At 52.0% G+C, this 18,904-nt stretch overlaps 1 long non-coding RNA gene across 2 annotated transcripts in view; it reads left to right on the top strand.

Annotated features, from left to right (window-relative positions):
* The window catches only part of LOC111768652 (uncharacterized), a 636,254-nt gene that overhangs the window by 393,131 nt on the left and 224,219 nt on the right, over positions 1-18,904 (top strand). Inside the window, exons 4-5 of one of the 2 annotated variants that reach the window (XR_011428104.1) lie at positions 1,480-1,530; positions 2,853-2,973. This is a non-coding gene — a long non-coding RNA (uncharacterized lncRNA). The remainder of the gene's footprint in view (positions 1-1,479; positions 1,531-2,852; positions 2,974-18,904) is intronic. The other variant, XR_011428105.1, reaches the window with a different exon arrangement.

An 18,904-nucleotide genomic window follows, 5' to 3' on the forward strand; every position in this document is an offset into this window, starting at 1 on the left:
TTCTTTTTCTGTGGACCACGGGGCCACCTGGAACGAAGATGGGCTGAGCTTCCATAGACAGACTGGCCATTCTGACCCGAGGGCTTGAGTCAACAAGATAATCCCACTTGCTGGTGGTTCCTCTCTGAAGGCTGAGCCACAGCTGGGACAGCACTGGCACGCACGGGCCCACCTGCAGCGTGCCACCTGTAACGGTCAGCACTTACGGTTACCTGCGTGCACCGGGAACTGGCCAGCCCTCCAGTGACGCCTTCAGTCATCCTCCCCTCCACCTTGTGAAGTAGAGCCATTTCTCTGCCCATTTCATATATTGGGAAGTGGAGTCACTTGCCCAGTTCCCACAGCTGGTGGGCATTGAGTCCCGGGCCCCCAGTGTCCAGGCCCCCTGGCTCAGCCCCTGTAGCCCCTGTGACGTGCTGCCAGGAAGAGGGTGACAGGGCAGTGGACAAGGAGTCAGACCCAGCTGCTCCAGCCACGTCTCAGCCGAAAACATTGGTGAAACGGAATCAACCAACCCATGGTCAACTATGCCACACACACAAAGAAACCCCTTGACTGAGCAGCTTTTCCGCTGGCTTCAGCAGTGACCATCTCTACCCATTTAGCTAATGTTTTTCCAGGAGGAGATGGGTATTTGCTATAAGAAATAATTACTGTGTTGGACTTGACTCTGACCGCTGTTCCCTTAGGGGTCCTTTCCGAGTTCCCTGCCTGCTGCTCAGCAGTGTTATTTTCTTTGCTGTTCAGCGGGGCACGGGTCAAGCCGTGGATGACCTGCGTGGGGCAGCCTGGACATTGCCTCTGGCCTTGGGCAGGCTCTGCCCAGACCCAGGAGAGTCCGTCTGCCCGCTCTCGTCATACTCTCCCCAGAGCGGAGAGAATTTCTCCTCAGCTCCTCGGCCAAGGGGACCCCATCACCGTCCAGGTTCTGTGGGCCTTTGCTCAGGAGTCTCTCTCCACAGCCTCAAGGCTCTGATTGTTGCCGGAGTCCTGGATGCCCATCCCAGGCTCCTGTGCAGCCCAGACTGGCTGGCGAGAAATTGCCACATCTGTTCCCAGACTCCAACAAGGCCAGGGCCCCCAGGACGGCTGGACTCGGGAATGCAGCCAGCTGGAGTTGGGAAAGATCCTCGCCCGTCTTCCAGAATCCCGCCACACGGCTTCTCCACCAAGGCGTCCGTCCCCCGCGCTGGTGTCAATGAGCGCAGCGACATTAGGATGCTCACTGGAGTCCTCGCGGGAGCAGTCAGTTACACCTCGGAATTTTCATTTAGTTTCATAATCCCTTTTTAAATTAGGAGGCGCAGAGCCGGCAGCTACACAGCCGATTATTGATGATAGCTCTTAGTAATTACATCTGCACCGTTTTTGAGTGCTTGCTGTGTCTCAGCTCTGTGTGACCGTGTGTTTTAACTATGTTCTCTCATTTAATTCTCATTAACACTCGGTGAACTTGGTGCTCTTGTTTTCACTTTTCAGATGAGAAGATGCAAGAGGCAAGGAGTTAACTGACCCGGAGACGCTGAGGAGGTAGGTGGCAGAGCGGCCTGTGAGCCCAGTCTGTGCGGCTCACAGCCCAATACTTTCCATCACGCTGTGGCACCTGGCAGTGCCTCTTCGTCTGCAGGTTTATTTGCCTGGTCTCTGTCTTTCCCCTGGACTGTGAGTCCGCGAGGGGAGGCCTCGAGTCTTTTCTTCTCCATCGTGGACCTGACACCTGCCATGGAGACAGGTGCACAGGGTGCTCTCTGCAGATACCAACGAGAGAGCAAGGAGCCACTCCTCACTCCATCACTGGCAAGGAGCGTTCCTTTTACTGGTGTCCACTCAATTACTGGCTCTTCCCCCGATCACAGGACAAGCTGAAAGGAGGCGTAGAGATGTGGGGAGAATTAGCCCAGCCTCCTGATAACTCTGGGTTGGGCAGAGGAACAGGGAGGGAGATGAGCCCAGAGAGGTCAGGAGCTTGCTAGCTGGCCCCGCGGCCAAGGCTGGTCCTCAAATGAGCATCTTTACAGGAGCTGGAGCATCACCCTAAGACACCGGAAGGTGGGATCCCGTGGGACCCCCGAGGACGGAAAAGGGTCACTGTGCTGAGAGAAGGGGCAACAGTGGGTTCAAGAGGTCAAAGGAACCAGCAGGAGGTCAGGACCTGGGAAGCGTGAGTCCCAGGGGAGCAGGCACGCATGGAGGGAGCCAGCTCCTGGGGAAGCCTTTGTGAAGACAGGGATTGGCTAAGCGAGAGTCAACCTAAGAGGAGACCATCCTCCCGGCCTGTCACACTCTGCCCCTCACTCTCAGCCCTGTGCTGACGTCCCCCGCTCAGGGGACGTCATCAGGGCACACTGTGGCTTTCTGAAGGCCCAACTTGAACTAGAGGTCCCTCAATGGGCGGCCCAAGTGTCCCCATCTCTCATCTCCCCGACCCTGGGCACACGGCTGCTTGTGAAACCAATTAATCCATGAGTGAATGCATGAGTGTTGAAAGGCCAGGATGAAGAACTCCTATTTTTTTCAGTTCTGCTTTTCCTCTCTGAGAGAAAAAATTTAGAAAGATTAATGACTGTGATGACAAATATATTTTAAAATTAGGGGTGGCATGTCTTTCCTCATCAATTTCTATTCTCTGGGTCATTAAATCTTGAAGTTTTAAATGGAAAGATGCTCATGCAATTAAAGCAGGGCTTCTGAGATGGGTGGCATGTCAAGGCAGCGGCCCCAAGTTCTTTTGCCATTTGTGACAGTGACAACTTTGTCTTGTCAAATCTTGGCATATCGGCTTAGATTTTTTTAAAGCGTCATGCTGCTTTGATGGGACCACCTGTCAATTCACATTCCGTCCTGGTCTCCAGCGCGGCTTGTTTTCCGTGTCTCCTGTGCTATGGCCCCGGCACGCTCTGCACATCCCAGACACTCTGCTCCCACATCTGCCAGCGTGGAGCACAGAGGAGCAGGAAGTCAACACCATCAGAGGTGAGGTTGTTAACGTGCCTGAATCACAGGGAAATCTGATGGCCACACAGCTCGGTCCACTTTTCCCAGTGAAACCCCAGTCCCACACCCTAACTAGCACCTGGCCATCAGCAGGCCGCCCCCTTGGGGGGACCAGAGAGAAGCCACAGCTGCATGATGAGCCTTCTTGTCCTTCACGTTTCACTGGCCTGTAGGGTGCCCAGCTTCACCCTGCACGGCAGGGGCAGGCACTCCTGAACATGCCCGGATGGATTGATACCCACTGCCCACCTGGTGCTCAGTGTCTGTAGCAGTCCCTGGGGCCACGGTTCTGCCTTCTCCTGGCTTGTCCTGTGTGGCTCTGAGCTCAGCGTCCCTCCTCGCAACCCTCCACGTGGTTGGGAGGGGTTGGCAGAGCCAGGAGCTGTCACCAGGGCCCGAGGCTGGTGTATTCTCACTCCGCAGGACTCTGGTTGGGAAAGGAGTCAAGACTGAAGGCCTTCTGAAACCACTCCCAGACTGCAACACTCCTCCCTCACCACCCTGCACCCCCATCAGGGTCCTGCTACACAGTGAGCTCCGGGGACGGGGCCTCGTCCATCACCTTCAGATCCCCACGACCTGACCCAGGACCTGCCATGTGGCAGGTGAGAACCAATCCTTGTTGAATGAAGGAATTAGAAAGAAGCCAACAGAAGCAATGGCTGAGGCAGCTTATGGGTGCCCTTTGCCGGGTTCTTCAAGACTCAGTGCAAACTCAGGCAACGCTTGGCAGGGAAACACCTCCCGACAAGTGCTCACAGGCACATCTAGAAAGGTGTCTCCAGTCACCGGGGCTGGGAGAGTGTGTGGTTCCTTCTGCGACCCTCAGAGGCCCCAGGACCCTCAGTCTCCCAGAGTGGAGGGCGCCAGTGTTCTCTTCCAGCAGTCTCGGGTACCTGCATCAGGGCTGCCCGTGCACACTGGTCTGAGCACATCCCCATCCTGCACAGGAGGATGTCGCTTCCTTTCCTTCCTTTTTGATGTCAGGGATGGGGGCAGACTAGCTCCTCCAGTTTATCAAAGTCATGTACACACCTGAGGAGTCCTCACCCCAACAGCGGATGGAACTCACATGTGTACCCAACGCCCTCTCCTCAAGACTCTGTAAAATGACAATAAAAGGACTTTTTTTTTTTTTAAGGGACACAGACCCACAAATGCAGAAAAAAATGAGACAAAGACAATAGGGACATCATTTTAGCTGGAAAACAGATGTATGAGGAGTGACTGACTCAGCAAAAGTGAGACAGGTGGAAGCTGGGCTGGTGAGAGGGGAATCCAGAAGCTGGTTCATCCTGCAGATCTCACAGGGTCTGGGGCTGGAGGGGCCAGTGTGCACGTGGCTGAAAGTCAGTTTAGGAAGCAGGTAGACCCCCGGGTGTTCCCCCAGCCCCCAGGTAGATGGCCACCCTCCCTCCAGGACAGGCAGGAGGCTGGAGAAGAGACTCGCTGGACCCAGGCTCACTGGGCGGAGCTGAGGGCAGAGGAGTCAGGGCAGGTCTGTGTGGTTGTGGAGGCCCCAGGCCCTTTTCCAGTGGGTCCCAGATGGGACTGGCAGTGAGCACTTTAGACCTCAGGCGGGGGAGGTTGGAGGGGTCCTCTCCCAGAAACTGGTGGGCCCAAGAGAAAGACCTTTAAACGCTTTCAGAGATTTAAGAACAAATAAATACAAGGATTAGAACCAGGGTCCTTCAGACTTCCCAGCAGCAACGTTTGAAACTAAGAGACAATGGAAAATTGCCTTTAAAATTTTATGGGAAAGATGATTTCCTCCCTAGAATTTTAACTCAAACAAACTATTAAGGCTGATCACCTTTTCAGACACATCGTTGCTCAATAAACATATCTCCTAGCCACAGTATCAGTGGGCTCCTGGGAGATGCAACCCCCCCCCCCCAAATAAGAGAAAAAGCCAGAGAGACAAAGATATGGCGTTCAGGAAACTGGGACCCCAAAAGGAGACAGGCAAAAGGGATTCCTAGAGAGAGAATGAGAGGAAGTCAGAGCACCCTGGGCGGAGGAGGGGGCGGGAGGCACAGGACAGGCGGCTCCCAGCAGGGGGAAAACTGCAAGTCAGGTCGCCTAGTGCCATTTGCAGTTTGAGAGGAGATTGACAGTTCCCACAGAGTCGAGATTTAGTGATAGGCACATGAAAAACTTATGCAATGGAAAAGCAAATCAATTAAGTCCAGGGAAAATAAGAGTTGTACAAGGAAGGAAATGGAACCGTAGTACGCGACGCTGGCTCGGCTGTGAAGGATAGCTGCATTGCCATTAAATGGAATCCCGTCTACTCAAAAATCAACTACTCAAGTGACTCACGCATTGCGTGCATGGGGGCGGGAAGGCCTAAATAATGGGGAGAGAGAATAGGAGAGCGACACGCCCATTCTCCCTAGAGGAAGTCAGTAGATAAAACTGAAGTTAAAAACTCAAGGGATGGGAGCAGAAGCACGTTGTTTAGAAACGTGGAGATGAATACAAGAAGGAGCAATGGGAAGATGTCTCCCGACTGCCTCTGGAGACCGGAACAGACGACGGGAGTCGGGGGGCAGGACGCAGCTGTTTTGTCGTCAGCCAATTTGAGTTTTTAGACTATGTACACGTGCCACTGATAATAGTATTTTTTTGAAGTTTGAAGAAAGAAAAAAGGACCCTGGGCTTCTAACAGCTGGTTTGATGAACTCAATGTGGGAGAGTGATGACTCCGCTGAGCTTCTAGCACTTTCTGGCATTTTCAGGCATTCATACCGTCGACTAGTGTGAATAATTCAGGACCAGAATAATGATTATGTTTTTGCAATTAGCTAAAAAAAAAAAAATTAACTGCTTTCTCACCTCATTATCTAATTTTTCCCTATCCCCTAATTATCTGTGTGGACTTTGCAATAATTGTGGGAAATGGTAAAAGATGAGATAGGAAAAAAAGTCAAGATTTGCTTGCAGTGGTTGGTAGTGCTATTTCTGGTTTTAATTGGGCAGCAAGGAGAGCGGTGTCTTTCCTGAGCAAGCACTTCATTCCTCTGAGCTGTATTTTGTACCTACGTAGCTGAGGAAAGTTCCGCGTGAATGGTTTTAATGCGTTCACGCTCAACTTGCAGCTGCGTGGAATGCACATTTAACCAGAAAGGAGGCTGATCTTGCCTTCTTCCTACCTGAAAAGATGATTATGGTGTTTGAGTCCCACATCCTAGAATTTCCCCTCAGAAGAACGGAGGGAAATGCGAGTGTGCCACAGAAGTCCTCTTGATTTCAGTCTCCAGATTCTGCTGGAGCTTCACCCTTTCTGTTTTGCCCAGTGGCCATTGAGCTCATACAGTGAGTTGGGGGAAAGGGGTGGGAGGCCATCCCTGGATCAGCCCCTGCTGGGATTCAGAGCCGGTCCTCATACAACCCTGTCACTTTAGAGATGAGAACCCAAAGCTCAGAGAGGTTTAGTAACTCACTCAAGGCTACACAGCGAATGCACGGGCCAGTGGGGATTGGCACCCACATCCGAGTGGCTGTGAGGTCGACTCCTTTGTCCATCCTGGCCATGCCGATTGCATGTGACCTTTGGTGGTGCCTCCACCCGCCCCATCGAGGGTTCAAGGGGCACGGATGCGAGTTTGCCGCGAGGATTCAGTGGAACAGCCCTGAGGAGCCAGGCACAGAACGATGCAGTGCGTCCCTCCTCCTCCCATTTCTGTCGTTGCTGGGGTTATTGTTCAGCGACCGGCTTCTCCTCAGGGTTGGTTTTTAATCTGGAGACGCATTGGGACTGAGTGGCTGGGTTTTGCACCATCTGCAGGACAGGATCCCACAGGAAGTCACAGATGAGAACTTCTTAGGAACAAGGGAAGGTGGGGATGTGGAGCAGGTGCTGGGAGCAGGCAGAGGCAGGGACACGGGGCGTTTCATTGTCCAAGGTCGTTTACACTGAAAGGGCGCTGTCTCCTGTGACAGAGTAACTCAGAGCTGGGTCTGAAAACGCAAAGTCAAACAGAGACCCCGGGAAGCCCTCAGCGCCTCCTACGGAGGGACAACAGTCCGGGGCTGCATCCCTGAGCCCAACTGGGACTTGAATGGGTCTCGTTTGTCTGATAAAGGCTCACCTTCTCTTTTCCTGGTGGCTACAGGGGCCCACCTTGGGCGAATATAGACAGGCATCGAGACCAGAGCAGGCAGGCAGCGGATCCCATTGACCCCACACCCAGCTGGGTACCCAGGACCCCAGGACAGAAGGGCCTTCTTCTCGGTCGGCCCCGATAAGCCTTGTCCTGGGCCTTCCCTGCCGGCTCGGAGGGGGCTCACTGGTAATGTGTGGCCCGGGACATTCCTGGGGGTGACGAGGGAGACAGCCCTGCCGGGGGTCATGGTGGTCACCGGTGGAAGGAACCCTGGAAGTCTTGCGACCTCTTCATGGGGTGGCAGCTCCGTTCAAATCGAGTCTTTAGACGCCTGATGTGTAAACTGATAAAACCGCTGCTTCGCTCAACACACTAGTGGGGGCTGGAAGCCCCTGCTTCAACTCCCGCTCGAGCTCACGGCCCCGAGGATCCTGGAGCACTGTTAGAAAGCCAGAGTCTGGGCCGTCCCGAGTCTACCCATGAGGAGACAAGCCCCAGGAGGCAGGGCGTGTTCTGGGCGTGTCCCAGCCGCTGGATCGTGGGCTCCCAGAGCAGAGCCCCAGCCGGGCAGAGCTGCCGTCCCCGTCCCCGTCTTCAGTGGGATTCGAGTGTTTGGCTCCTTGAGCAGCCTGTGGTGGTTTAGTTCTCAGAAGCTAAGGGGAAGCCACAGCCCTGGCCAAAACCCACACGACAGGACACACGCCCTGGAAACAGGGCTGCGGCTCCCCTGGTCTTCGAGCGCTCGCTTTCCGCCCTGACGCCTCTCATGATAAACGGGGAACCTGGGCCCTGCCCTCCCCAACCCCCTCGGTCAGAAAGCCGAATGCCTGTCCCTGCTCCACCTCCCAGCCGCTGTCCTCTCTGAGTGTGCAGCCTCAGTGCCGTGGCGTCTGGGGTCATCCAGACCTTTGTAAAGAATGTGGTTTTCCATTAGAGCCTGGCTGTCTGTGCCCAGGGCATCCGCACAGGCGGCCACTTGAGAGCCCGTCCCAGGCTGCTCTGAGGCACCTCGTCCTGATGTCAGCACAGCAGGCTCTGCAGCCACCACACCCAGACGTGGGGGTATGCTTCACTGTGGGAACAACTCTGCTGTGCCAGCCAGAGCCTGAATAAGATGCTCAGTCATGCCAGTAACCACTCACACCCCATACTGACCACATCCTGTCACATCCTGCCCATAGCTCACGGCCAGCTTTGACCCGAAGCCTGGGCTGGCTGGCCGATCTGCTTCATTGTCCATCCCAGCTGTTCACTCGTGCAGTTGCTCAGCAATTATTTCAGCGCACTGCTGTTGGCACTAACTGTGCTGGGCGCTCGAGAGGCAGTGAAGAGCACGATGGGCGCTCTCTGTCCTCACAGCCTCGACAGCTCAGTGGTTTGCAGGTTGCAAATATCTGCACAAATGATGACTTACTATTAACAGCACTATGAACACGGCCGTGGGGCGAGCTGTGGGGCGCCCACTGGGGGCCATCCCTCTCTGGATTTCAGGGGAGGTTTCTGGGAGGAAATGACGTTTTAATGCAACCTGCAGGAAAAGCACCAGGAGGCCAGCAAAGATGTGGGTGAACATCAGCTCTCCAGGCCCCAGGGTTGGGGCTGATGGCAGCGAATATTGCAGAGCCAGCAGGCAGAGGGGCTCATGGCTGACCCGAGCAGCAGAGAGGGGTGTTGGCTGGAACCCCGGCCACAGGGCCTGGGTGATGGCACTTCACAGAGCATTGCGGGGGATGGGGAGCTAGGGCCCACACTCAGGGTTCCACGGAGAAACTGCCCCACGGTCCCGGGGAGCTGCATCGGCCCCTGCATCTGTGTCTGCCATTTAAGGAGTAGAAATTCAGCTGCCCCATTAGACGCCAAAGTCCCGGATTTGGTGCTCCAAGGCCAAGGTCAAGGTGGGACAGGGAGCTGCCTGGGGGGCACACCCTTTGTCTTCTGCCTGGTGGGTGAGCCTGCTTAACTCCAGCCCACGTGTGGAAATACATGGCGTCCGAGCGCCTGCCTTATGGAGGCGGCTCTAATGGACCCTTCCTCTCTGCTCTCAGGGCCCTGAGGGGCACCTCACTTCCAGGTGGCTGCTAAGTGTCAGCCCTGAACACTCAGTAATAGAAGGCTGATTGGGGTCCCTGGTCCCAGCCGCTTCACCTACCATCTCGACCAGCTGTCAAGGCAGTGTGACCCTCAGCTGCCCATGATGCCCCTTCTCAGCTAGCACCCTGACCAGTGGATGGCATGAGCCCAACAAGCAGGAGACCCATGTTCTTGCCTTGGAACCTGGAAGGCAGCTGACAGATCCAAGAGGGTGACCCCCCATCTTCTGGAGCCTCGTAGGGATGGCTTTGTGGTTCCCTCGAGTCAACAGTATCCTGTAAGCCAGGGCATCTGGGTGCACCCCCTCCCCAGACTCACTCCTCCCCTGTCTATGGTCATAGAGCAGGGCCCCGTGCCCTCCCTGGGCCCAAGAGTTAGGGGTTAGTGTTCTCAAGGCCAGCACTGGGGAGCTGGTGGGCGTCCACCGGGAGGAAGTGTGCGTGTGGTGAGGTGTAGCAAGACCGCCTTTATTCTCCAAGTTGGAAATCTTCTTGTTGAATTAAGGGCAGTGCGGTTTCCTATAGGGACGTGGGGTGGTTCCTTTGGCATTGCCTCCCAAGAGAAGTGCCCCAGAAGACACCTTCACTGTCTGGGATCACAGGAGGCCCCCGGCAGCCCACGTTTGCAAAAGGAAGGACAAATACATGCAACTCTCTCTCTTAAAAAAACCTGTGAAAAGGAAGTTTCCGTGCGTCCGGGGTGAGGGGGAGTTTGCCAGTTGAAGGGTTGTCTCTTCTCTGAGCAACCCCACCGGCCACACTGGATCTCAGCCGTCTGAACAGAGAGGCAGCATGAGCGTGCTCCAGGGCAGCCGGGTCCTTCTCCCAGGAGGCAGGCGCACGTCCTTCCACTTTGGGAAGGGGCCTCAGGCTGCTGGGCACTGCTTCTTGCGCTTTCCTGGGACCCCATGGCCTGAGTCCATCTGCGAGCGAGCCTCACGCCTGCTGGAGCACCCGGCTGAGCTCTCACCCCCCAGACCGTGGACGCCCTGCAGGGGCTCAGCCAGGCCCCCAGCCCCGCCCTCTGAAAGCTGCTGAGGAGGCTCCTTCTCTTTCTTTCGAGAAGCCTCTGTTGGGAGGTCCCGTGCAGTCCTCAGAGTCCTTTATGAGCAGCGCTCTGGCTCTCCCAGCACTGAGCGCCGAACCCCAGGCAGGCCCCTGCCATCCTCTGCGCCCATCAGCGTCTGAGAGTCGTGCCCGACGTGCCTACGAATTTGCCTCCTTTGTCTGCCTCTCGATCTAGGACTCATTGGCAGACCAGCTCACTATATATTCTCTATAAAAGCACCTTGTGTCACGGAGAATGTTCTCAAAGGGCAGAGTCACGTTTCCTCCCCCTTCAAAGGGCTGGCCTTGGTGGCAGGAGGGAAGTCGAGGACCAGCCGGGGAGCGACGTTGGCTGTGACTCTTGTAGTGGGAGGTTTTGGCTGAAGTTCAGGTCAGTTCTCAACTTCATCTTCCTCTGACATCTCGCCAGTTTGCCCATGTCCGCACTCTACGAAGGGCCCTTGGGGATGAAAAAGGACCTCAAGAAGCCGCTTAGAAGAAGCTGTTCAGGTGGCTTCAACGTGACTGTTGGATAAAATCGTGCTTGGCAAATGCTTTTCCCGGGACCCCTGCACAAGAAAGGAAGCTGACTTCTCGGCTGCCTCTGGAAAATCCTGCAGGATGGCCTTCCTGGTCATGCCAGGCTGGGGCCACATCGGCGGGAGCCCCAAAGCGGGCAGTTGCAAGGCCCTGGTGCCCCAGCGAGGAGTTTGACCTGTCCCTCCTTGGGACGGGCCACAGGCCTGCTGAAATCAGAGCGGCAGGTGAGCCAGCCTGGAAGATGGTCCCGGGCAGTGGGAGCGGCCCCCCGAGTGTGACCATCGTAGGCTGGCCTGTGCCATTTGCCCCAGTGGTCCATCCCCTGAGGCTGCCTGAGGCCCCATCAGCTCCAACTGCTCAAGGCCGCCCACCCTGAATTTTCTCAAAAAAAGTCGGTGGTGGGTCAGTGGCAGATCTGGAGGGGCTTCTGTGTCACTGAGGGCCGTCCTGCTGCCTGTTGTGTATCACTCACAGTTGTATTCCCAGGCCTAGAGCAGCGCCTGGCACATCGCAGGTGCTCAGAGATGTTTGTTAACGTTGCATCCCAGGGTCATCTATTAGCCGTGCCCAGGCCGCCTCCCTCCGTTCCTTCCTTTTCCCTGGAGATGCCAGAGGGCAACTGGGAGCTGTGGGCTGACTTGGGGCTTCCTGACCACGTGCTGGTGATTGTGGGGCCAATACGCAGCCTCCTGCCGCTTGTCTCCACCCAGGGGGTCCTTCTCAGCAGCGGAGCACACGCTGTCCCCAGTTGAGCCCTGCTGTTCCAGGGTGCAGCACCCTTTCTCAGCCTGGGCCTCTTTCAAGGCCGACCGTGGACACCTGGTCTCAGACAGGAGTCTCCTGGGAGGCCTGCTGGTCCTTCAGTCTCCACTTGTGTCTCCGCTTCGGGGAAGGCACTTGGCCCCCGTCTCCATCACCACCCAGGGGTGGATCCCACACGGGCTGGTGTGTGCCCTTCCGCGAAAGGGATCTCTAGGTCAGGGCCTCTGGCTACTCACCCATGAGCACCCCGGGGGCAGGGACTGCCCGGTTTCGCTCACTGTCTCAGCACGTGAGAGGGCTTAATAAGCGTTTGCTAGGTGAATGAATATATGAATAAATGCAGGACCGTCAGTGTTTCCTGCAGCGCTCATCACCTTTGCATGTGCTATGCACAGACCTGAGTGTATAGTATATAATATCTGATATAGTTACATATACCACATGTTAATATATGTAGCCCTATAACTTTTATTAACCATCTCCTGTGAGCCGCTGCTGCTGCTGACAGGTCAGAGAAGTGGCAGTCCCGACACAGTGGGGTGCTGTGTGACACGGGCAGAGGGGAGACGCTGTTTGCCCTGGTGTCAGTTAGGGGGGGTCCACCCACAGAACCTGGAACGAGTCAGTCCTCATGGCTGGAGGAGTGTGGAACGGCGGGGTGGGAAGGGCAGGCCCTGGCTGCACCTGAGTCACTCTGAGCCACTGGGCAGGTGGGGAGGCGAGGTAATTACTGGGGAAATAGCACGTGCCCAGTTCCAGACACCACATGGCAGGATTTGTGTGTAACACTCATGTGATCTACCCTACAAACATCCGTCAGGGAAGGGAACTTAGGAATCTCTAGTCTGGAGAGTCTCGACTTTCCAAGATTACATCCCAATAACCACAATTGTGGGTCCCACCGCGGTGAAAACAGAAAGTCTACTTTTCACAAACGTATTATAAGGGACATAGAAATTTACACTGCTGTCGAGAGAAAATTTAATGCTTATGGATTTAAATGCCAAAGTGATGAGCACACTAATAGCTATAAAGATGATAAATGTTACTTCTACGAAAGTGCAAAACATAAGTCAATGTTAAGCCATAATATTATGTGCAATTAATGTTCCTGCTTTGACTGGAACAGGAAAGGCAACGCCAGCTGCATTAACAGCGGTGACGCTGTTGTCGGGGCGTGGGGCCTGGAGCGCACACCTTCAGCTGGGCCCCGGAGCGGCTGCAGCAGCTCAGGAGATTCCAGGAGCGTCTTCTCCCAGCATCTTGGTCAGAGATGTCACGTTTTTTGCTTGAAATTAGCCATCATGCGAGTATTTACACTGGAGAAATTGGCAAACACTACCAATCAGGGCTTTTTTCTTTTTCTTCTTTCTTCCTTTTTCTTTGAGAGCCAGTTGCTAAAGACTTACCATCACACCTCTGCCTGCATCCCACTGAAACCAAACATCCCAGTATTGGTTTCCGTGGCAATTCTCTGCTCAGTTCCAGTCCCTCTGACCTCAGCAGACCAACAACAGGTGGAGAAACTGAGATTCAGAGAGACTTGGGACTGACCAAAGTAACTAAGCTCACAACTGCAAAACGAAGGAAAAAATCCGGGCCATTTTTCACCCCACCAAACCTGCTGCTGTTTCTCCCTCTCTCTCCACGTGCTACTGTGGAAGGATACAACAAGCGGGGTTTGATGCAAGACTGCTTTACGTTCAGAACTGCAGGCGTTGGAGCTAACTACTTCAGTGAAGTTACACTGTACGTGGAGTGTCACAGAAGAGCACGTTTGCAAAAATTATTCGAGCGTGTTCTGTTCCTAGGATAGCGTTCACTGTTGCTCAGCTGTGGTCGTTATCTTTTACTCCTGATGAAAACATATTCCCCTAATTGTTCAAAATCATCTCAGGACTGATAAGTATAGAATATAAGTATTTTATAGGTGTAATTCAATTAATCTCCAAAGAAAAATATCTGTAGGATGCATGTAAACATACTGGTTAAATTGTACATCTTCATTTCTTCCACTCCAGTGCCTGATACTGTGGAGAATAGACTATAAAAATTGCACCAAAGAGCTTAGTCTCTTTTTATCGCCTGTCAAATTATTGCTGCGACGCCCATCGTTGGTGGTGAAACATTGCGATCCGATGCTAGCTAGCAATGAAACGCCAAGTGTGAGTTGCACATTGAGTTTAGGTAATGTACCAGAAAACATTGCATGAAAACACTAATTTTCTCAATATATATTAGGAGACGCGATGTTTACCAATGAGAAGTGAAGATGTTTTTAAACAGTTTGTTAAAACTTGAAGTCTTGGCCGGGCTGCGCGTAAACGTTCTCTAACGGGTGTTAAAATTGGGAGCAGAGGCATCCTCGGGGCTGCGAGGGCCTGGCTGCGCCCTCCACGCCCAGCTGGCCCAGAGAACGTCCTCGATCATGTGGACTGCACCCCAGGCTCTTTCCCTATTTGCTGTTTAGACATCACCAGCATTTGCAACATTCCTCCAAGCACCCGCGGTTTCTTCTCGTTCCTCCGTTCCACCTCTGCTCTGCCTTTGCCGGCGCACCTGACTCCTGAAGGAGAGCCCCACACCCGCTCACCCTTGAGACAGTCATTCTGAGGGAGGGCGGGAGCAAAGAGCTGGTTTAATTTAATTTATCAGGCCTATAAAAAATAAAATAAAAGAAGGACGAGATATGTTATTATCAGCCTTAGATAACACGGGCATTCAAACATTTTATTATCTTATTATTGAACAGCATTTCCAAGAAGAGCCTCTTTGTGTCTTACACTGTTCTTATGAAACCTATTCTTCAGTTTTAAGGAATAATTGTTGTCTAAGAGCACAAGGGAAAAAATAGTATCTTGGGGATTTTAAAACAGTTGATCTGAACGAGGTCCGCTAACAGCTGGTTCCAGCTTCACCCCGTTTGACTTCTCGACGCGCCCTTTCCTTAGATTTCTGTGACATGTTAGACCCTCGAATTTGGTAGACTTCATCCTTCCGCCTTTTTGAATGACCCTCGTGAACCGCACACAAAGTACAAAGAAGGGTCAAGACCTGAAAGCGTACCTGGCTCCTGAGTGTCGTCGAAATTATGCAGGGAGTGTTTTCTGGTTCCCACGAAGTCTGCGGCGGCTGCTGCTGCTTCATCTTCAGACTAAATGCCTGGGAGTGAACTGGGCGTTTATCTCACAGAAATAAATGTCTACCAACGTTCAAAGCTGGACACCCTTTCCATGCTCTAGGACCAGGCTAAATTATACACTAATTCAACAACCGCATTAACAAACAGACGGTCAAAGCACTTGTGGCTGGCGGAACAGAATGTCCACACTGGAGTGCACTTAGCCGACCCGATGCAGAGCCAGCGGGAGCACCGTCTCCCGAGGGAGGGAGCGTCCAGGGAACCACGAGTTCTCTCAGATGGCCGGCTGGCGTCTCTATATTTACGTTTACAGCATAACTGTGATCACTTTTAGTGACATCCTATGACCCCAGGAACTGGGTCTGACTGGATTCTATTTAAAGGATTTGGACAGGAAGGAGAAGAGAATTGTTTCTCAATGCAATTTGTTTAATAAATGCATTTTATATACATTTTATATTAGTAAAAAAAATGGAGATTTTTCCATAAGACATTTGGAATATATGTAAAACCCCAAAGAAGACAATAAAATCAGCTCTAATATGCCCAGAGGGAAATCTTTGTTAATGAGCGTGGTCCATCAGATTAGGTATTTTTCCCGTAAGCATCCTATAGTTCCTGAAAACCCTCAGTTCTGTGTAATTTTAAAAACAAAATTGGGGTTAGGACAGACTCTCAAAATCTGTGGAAGTTTGTAACCAGAGCCCCAACAAAAATGATGTAATCCAGTGCCCCCCAGGGAAACTGAGGCAGGATGCGGAGATGTGCTTGGTTGTCATGACTGGGGATGCTCCTGTTCTAGTTCGGTGGGGACAGGGGGTGTTGCTAATACCCACAATGCACAGGGCAGCCCACCACAAAGCATCATCCGGCCAAAATGTCACTAGTGCAGAGACCCCACCAAAACCTTCCCATCCCTGTAAGGTCCCCCTCATGACCTCGATCCTCGTCTGCCCATTGTTGACTCGCTTATTTCTGCACTCGCTTAGTCATTTACAGACATACACTGTATGAGAGCACAAAGGTGAAGAGGGCACGCGTGTTCCCTCCCGGAGAACCCCACGGTCTAGACAGGCAGACGATACTGACAACATCAACCACATCTGTTGACTCATCCAGTCTCAGAGCCACCTGTGAGAAAGTCCTGCGATAACCCATGTTACAGAGGCAGAAATGGGCACATTAACTAACAACCTCGCTAGATGGAAGTGCCCACATCGGCACGCAAATAACTCTGTATGATCACAGCCAAGATTCACTGAATTCTCCACGCCAAGGGCCACGGAGGAAGTGCTGAGCAAAAACACTGATATTTTAGTAAACAGTTTAGTAGAGAAACTGGTCGTGTTAATATTATACTCCAAAATGCAAATAAATTTTATTTCATTTTTTAATGCTCATCTTTTAAAAATCGTTTTTCCAAAAACCTGACTTATTCTTTTGTTTTTAAAAGATAAAATATTTCTAATTGCCTTTATATTGATCTGTGGTTTCTGAAAAAATATATATATGCAAGTGTAATTGTCCCATGGGGATAGCATTTTAAAAGAAATATATAAATTAAACAACATCTAAATTAAAAGCTCTCCCCTAAGGACAGCAACAGAAGTGATGAATTGATAGTGACGGATTTTATTTCTTTCATCCCAAGTTTCTAGGACAGTTTTCACACTATATCGATGAAAATGAAAGAAAACAAGCCAAACTTACAGAATAAGGATTAAATTTTCGAGTAATAAAAATTGACTATTTTCTTGAGAGCCAGAGCTGCAGCTGTGTGGGTGTGTTTGTTTTTCTATGTGTCTCCACGTGTGCTGTGGGTGTGTGTAGCAATAGACGTGCAGAGAAGAGCCTAATCTACGCTGTCCAAATGGCTTTTAAAATATAAATTTGAATTTAAGTTATTCAAAATCAAATAAAGTTAAAAACTCAGTTCTTCACTCACTAAGCACATTTCACACACCTGACAGCCAGGACCGGTCAGTGGCCACCTATGGCCCGGGGCAGATGACATTTCCATCATCACGCAAAGTTCTGTTGACAGCGCCGTGATAGACCCCTGTGTTTCTAATTGCCATCTAGCAACAAAACAAGGGTTTGCTACAAATCTCCAACTCTTGGTTTTGTCAGCCTCTGTGAGTATGGATCATACCGCCGTATCAATGTGACATAACTGTTGTGATTGTAAAACTTGTCATTTTTGATGCCTTGAGAGAGAATAATCAGAATTTATATGAATATGTTTTCAAATCTGGCTTTGAAAAGTACTTCGACTTTGACCCTATCAACTGTTCAGAAGTCCCCAAGATCCTACAGCCGTGTTCTAGGATGAAAGGGACTTCCCAAGCGCTGTCTGTGGGATGAGGACCTATGCACAAAGCAGACCCAGCCGCACGAGGGGAGGGGGGTTGGTGAGGAGTCTGCCTCCAAAGCTGCCTTAGAACCAAAAACTTGTCATTCCAGTGCATCAAAACCCTTTGGGCCATCCAGGGGCCCCCACAGGCTTTAGGGTGCTCTGGTGCGATCACCCTAGAATGGCACAGAGAATCGAAAGCAAGAAATCAAAAGTTTCCTTCAGTTACAAGATTTGGCTTCACTTCCCTCCTTTTGGGAAACACCAAGATCAGAACAAACAAACAAGTTGAGCTGGAATTGTGTGTGTGTGTTTTCTTTCTTTCTTTTTAATTGAGACATAATTGGCACATAACACTGTGCAAGTTGAAGGAATACCATGTGTTGATTGGATGCGTTTATATATTGCAGTGTGATTACCACGTGGTGTTGGCTAACACCTCCATCACATCACATAATTATTTCATTTTTCCGTGAGAACATTTAAGATCTAGTCTCTTGGCAGCTTTGAGGGGTAGAATACAGCATTGCTGACTGCAGTCACTGTGCTGTGCGTTAGGTCTCCAGGACTCATTCATCTTCTAGTTGCAGGTTTGCGCTCTTTGACCAGAATCTCCCCAAGTCCCCCACCCCAGCCTCTGGTCACCACCATCTACTCTCTGTTTCTACGAACTGAACGCTTTTTGGTTCCACATATAAGTGAGATCATACAGTATTTGTCTTTGTCTGATTTTTCTCACTTAGCCTAATGTCCTCAAGGTCCATCTATGTTGTCGCAAATGGATTTCCTTCTTTCTCACGGCTGAATAATATTCCACTTATGGGTATATATCCAAAGGAAATAAAAAGAAGATATTGAAAAGGTGTCAGCAGTCCCATGTTGTTGCGGCATTATTCATAGAAGCCAAGCTTAGAAACAACCTAAGTGTCCCTCAGTGGACGAGTGGATAAAGAAGATGTGCGTGTCTTTTAAGGATAGTGGGTGAGAGATGGAGATTTGTTCCAGCCAACAGCTGGCCGGCTCCCTCCCGGACCTGAGTCCCTGTTAACCTTTCAGGCCTCCAAGCATTCAGTTGGCAGCCCCAGATGGCACTTATCTGCCCTGCCCGGGCTGGGGGTGGGTATTCATTAACTTTGGTGAAAAGTGCCTGCAGTCACCATGGGGCCCGCATCACTGCAGGGTGGAGGGTTCCCTTCCCTTCCTGTGACTTCCGGATTCTCACCACAGCAATTTCCTTCCCACCTTAACAGGCCCCTGGTGGGGGGAATTCACGGCCCACACGGGAACCTGGAATCACGAAACAACAGTCATAGGGAGCAGCCTCCACCCTGCACAGCGGGAACACGCTTCTCGGTGGTGGTGCCTTTGAAGGCAGAGAGAGTGCCCGTGCGGGTCTGCGGGGGCGTGCTGCCTCCGTGCAGCTGCGGGCTGATACCATTCTGCTCCGGCTTTGTTCCTCACAACCTCTTTGCACTGAACCCCAGATGCAAGTGAGATGGTCACAAAAGAAGTATCTGGGTTAAATGCGTGCTAAACAGGTTTAAAATTACTGCTCATTGTTTGGAAGCAGATGCCAGCCTCAAACAAATGCAAAACATCAAGGCAGATGCAAAAGGGAGGGCAATTTGAAGATCGGGTCTTAAGTGCCCGATGCTGCAGGGGCGAAACGGGCTGGCCCCCCTGGCCGTCCACAGGCGGGCTGGGCAGCTGCCATGAAGGACGGAGCGCCATCCACTGAATCAGGAGCAGGGGAGAAAGGGCGGTCTCCTCTCAGGTCTTTGGCTCCCTTCTTTTTTTTTTTTTTTTTTTTTTTTAAAGATTTTATTTTTTCCTTTTTCTCCCCAAAGCCCCCCGGTACATAGTTGTG

This window comes from Equus caballus, chromosome 17, assembly GCF_041296265.1.
Source record: "Equus caballus isolate H_3958 breed thoroughbred chromosome 17, TB-T2T, whole genome shotgun sequence".
Classification (NCBI taxonomy): Eukaryota; Metazoa; Chordata; class Mammalia; order Perissodactyla; family Equidae; genus Equus; species Equus caballus.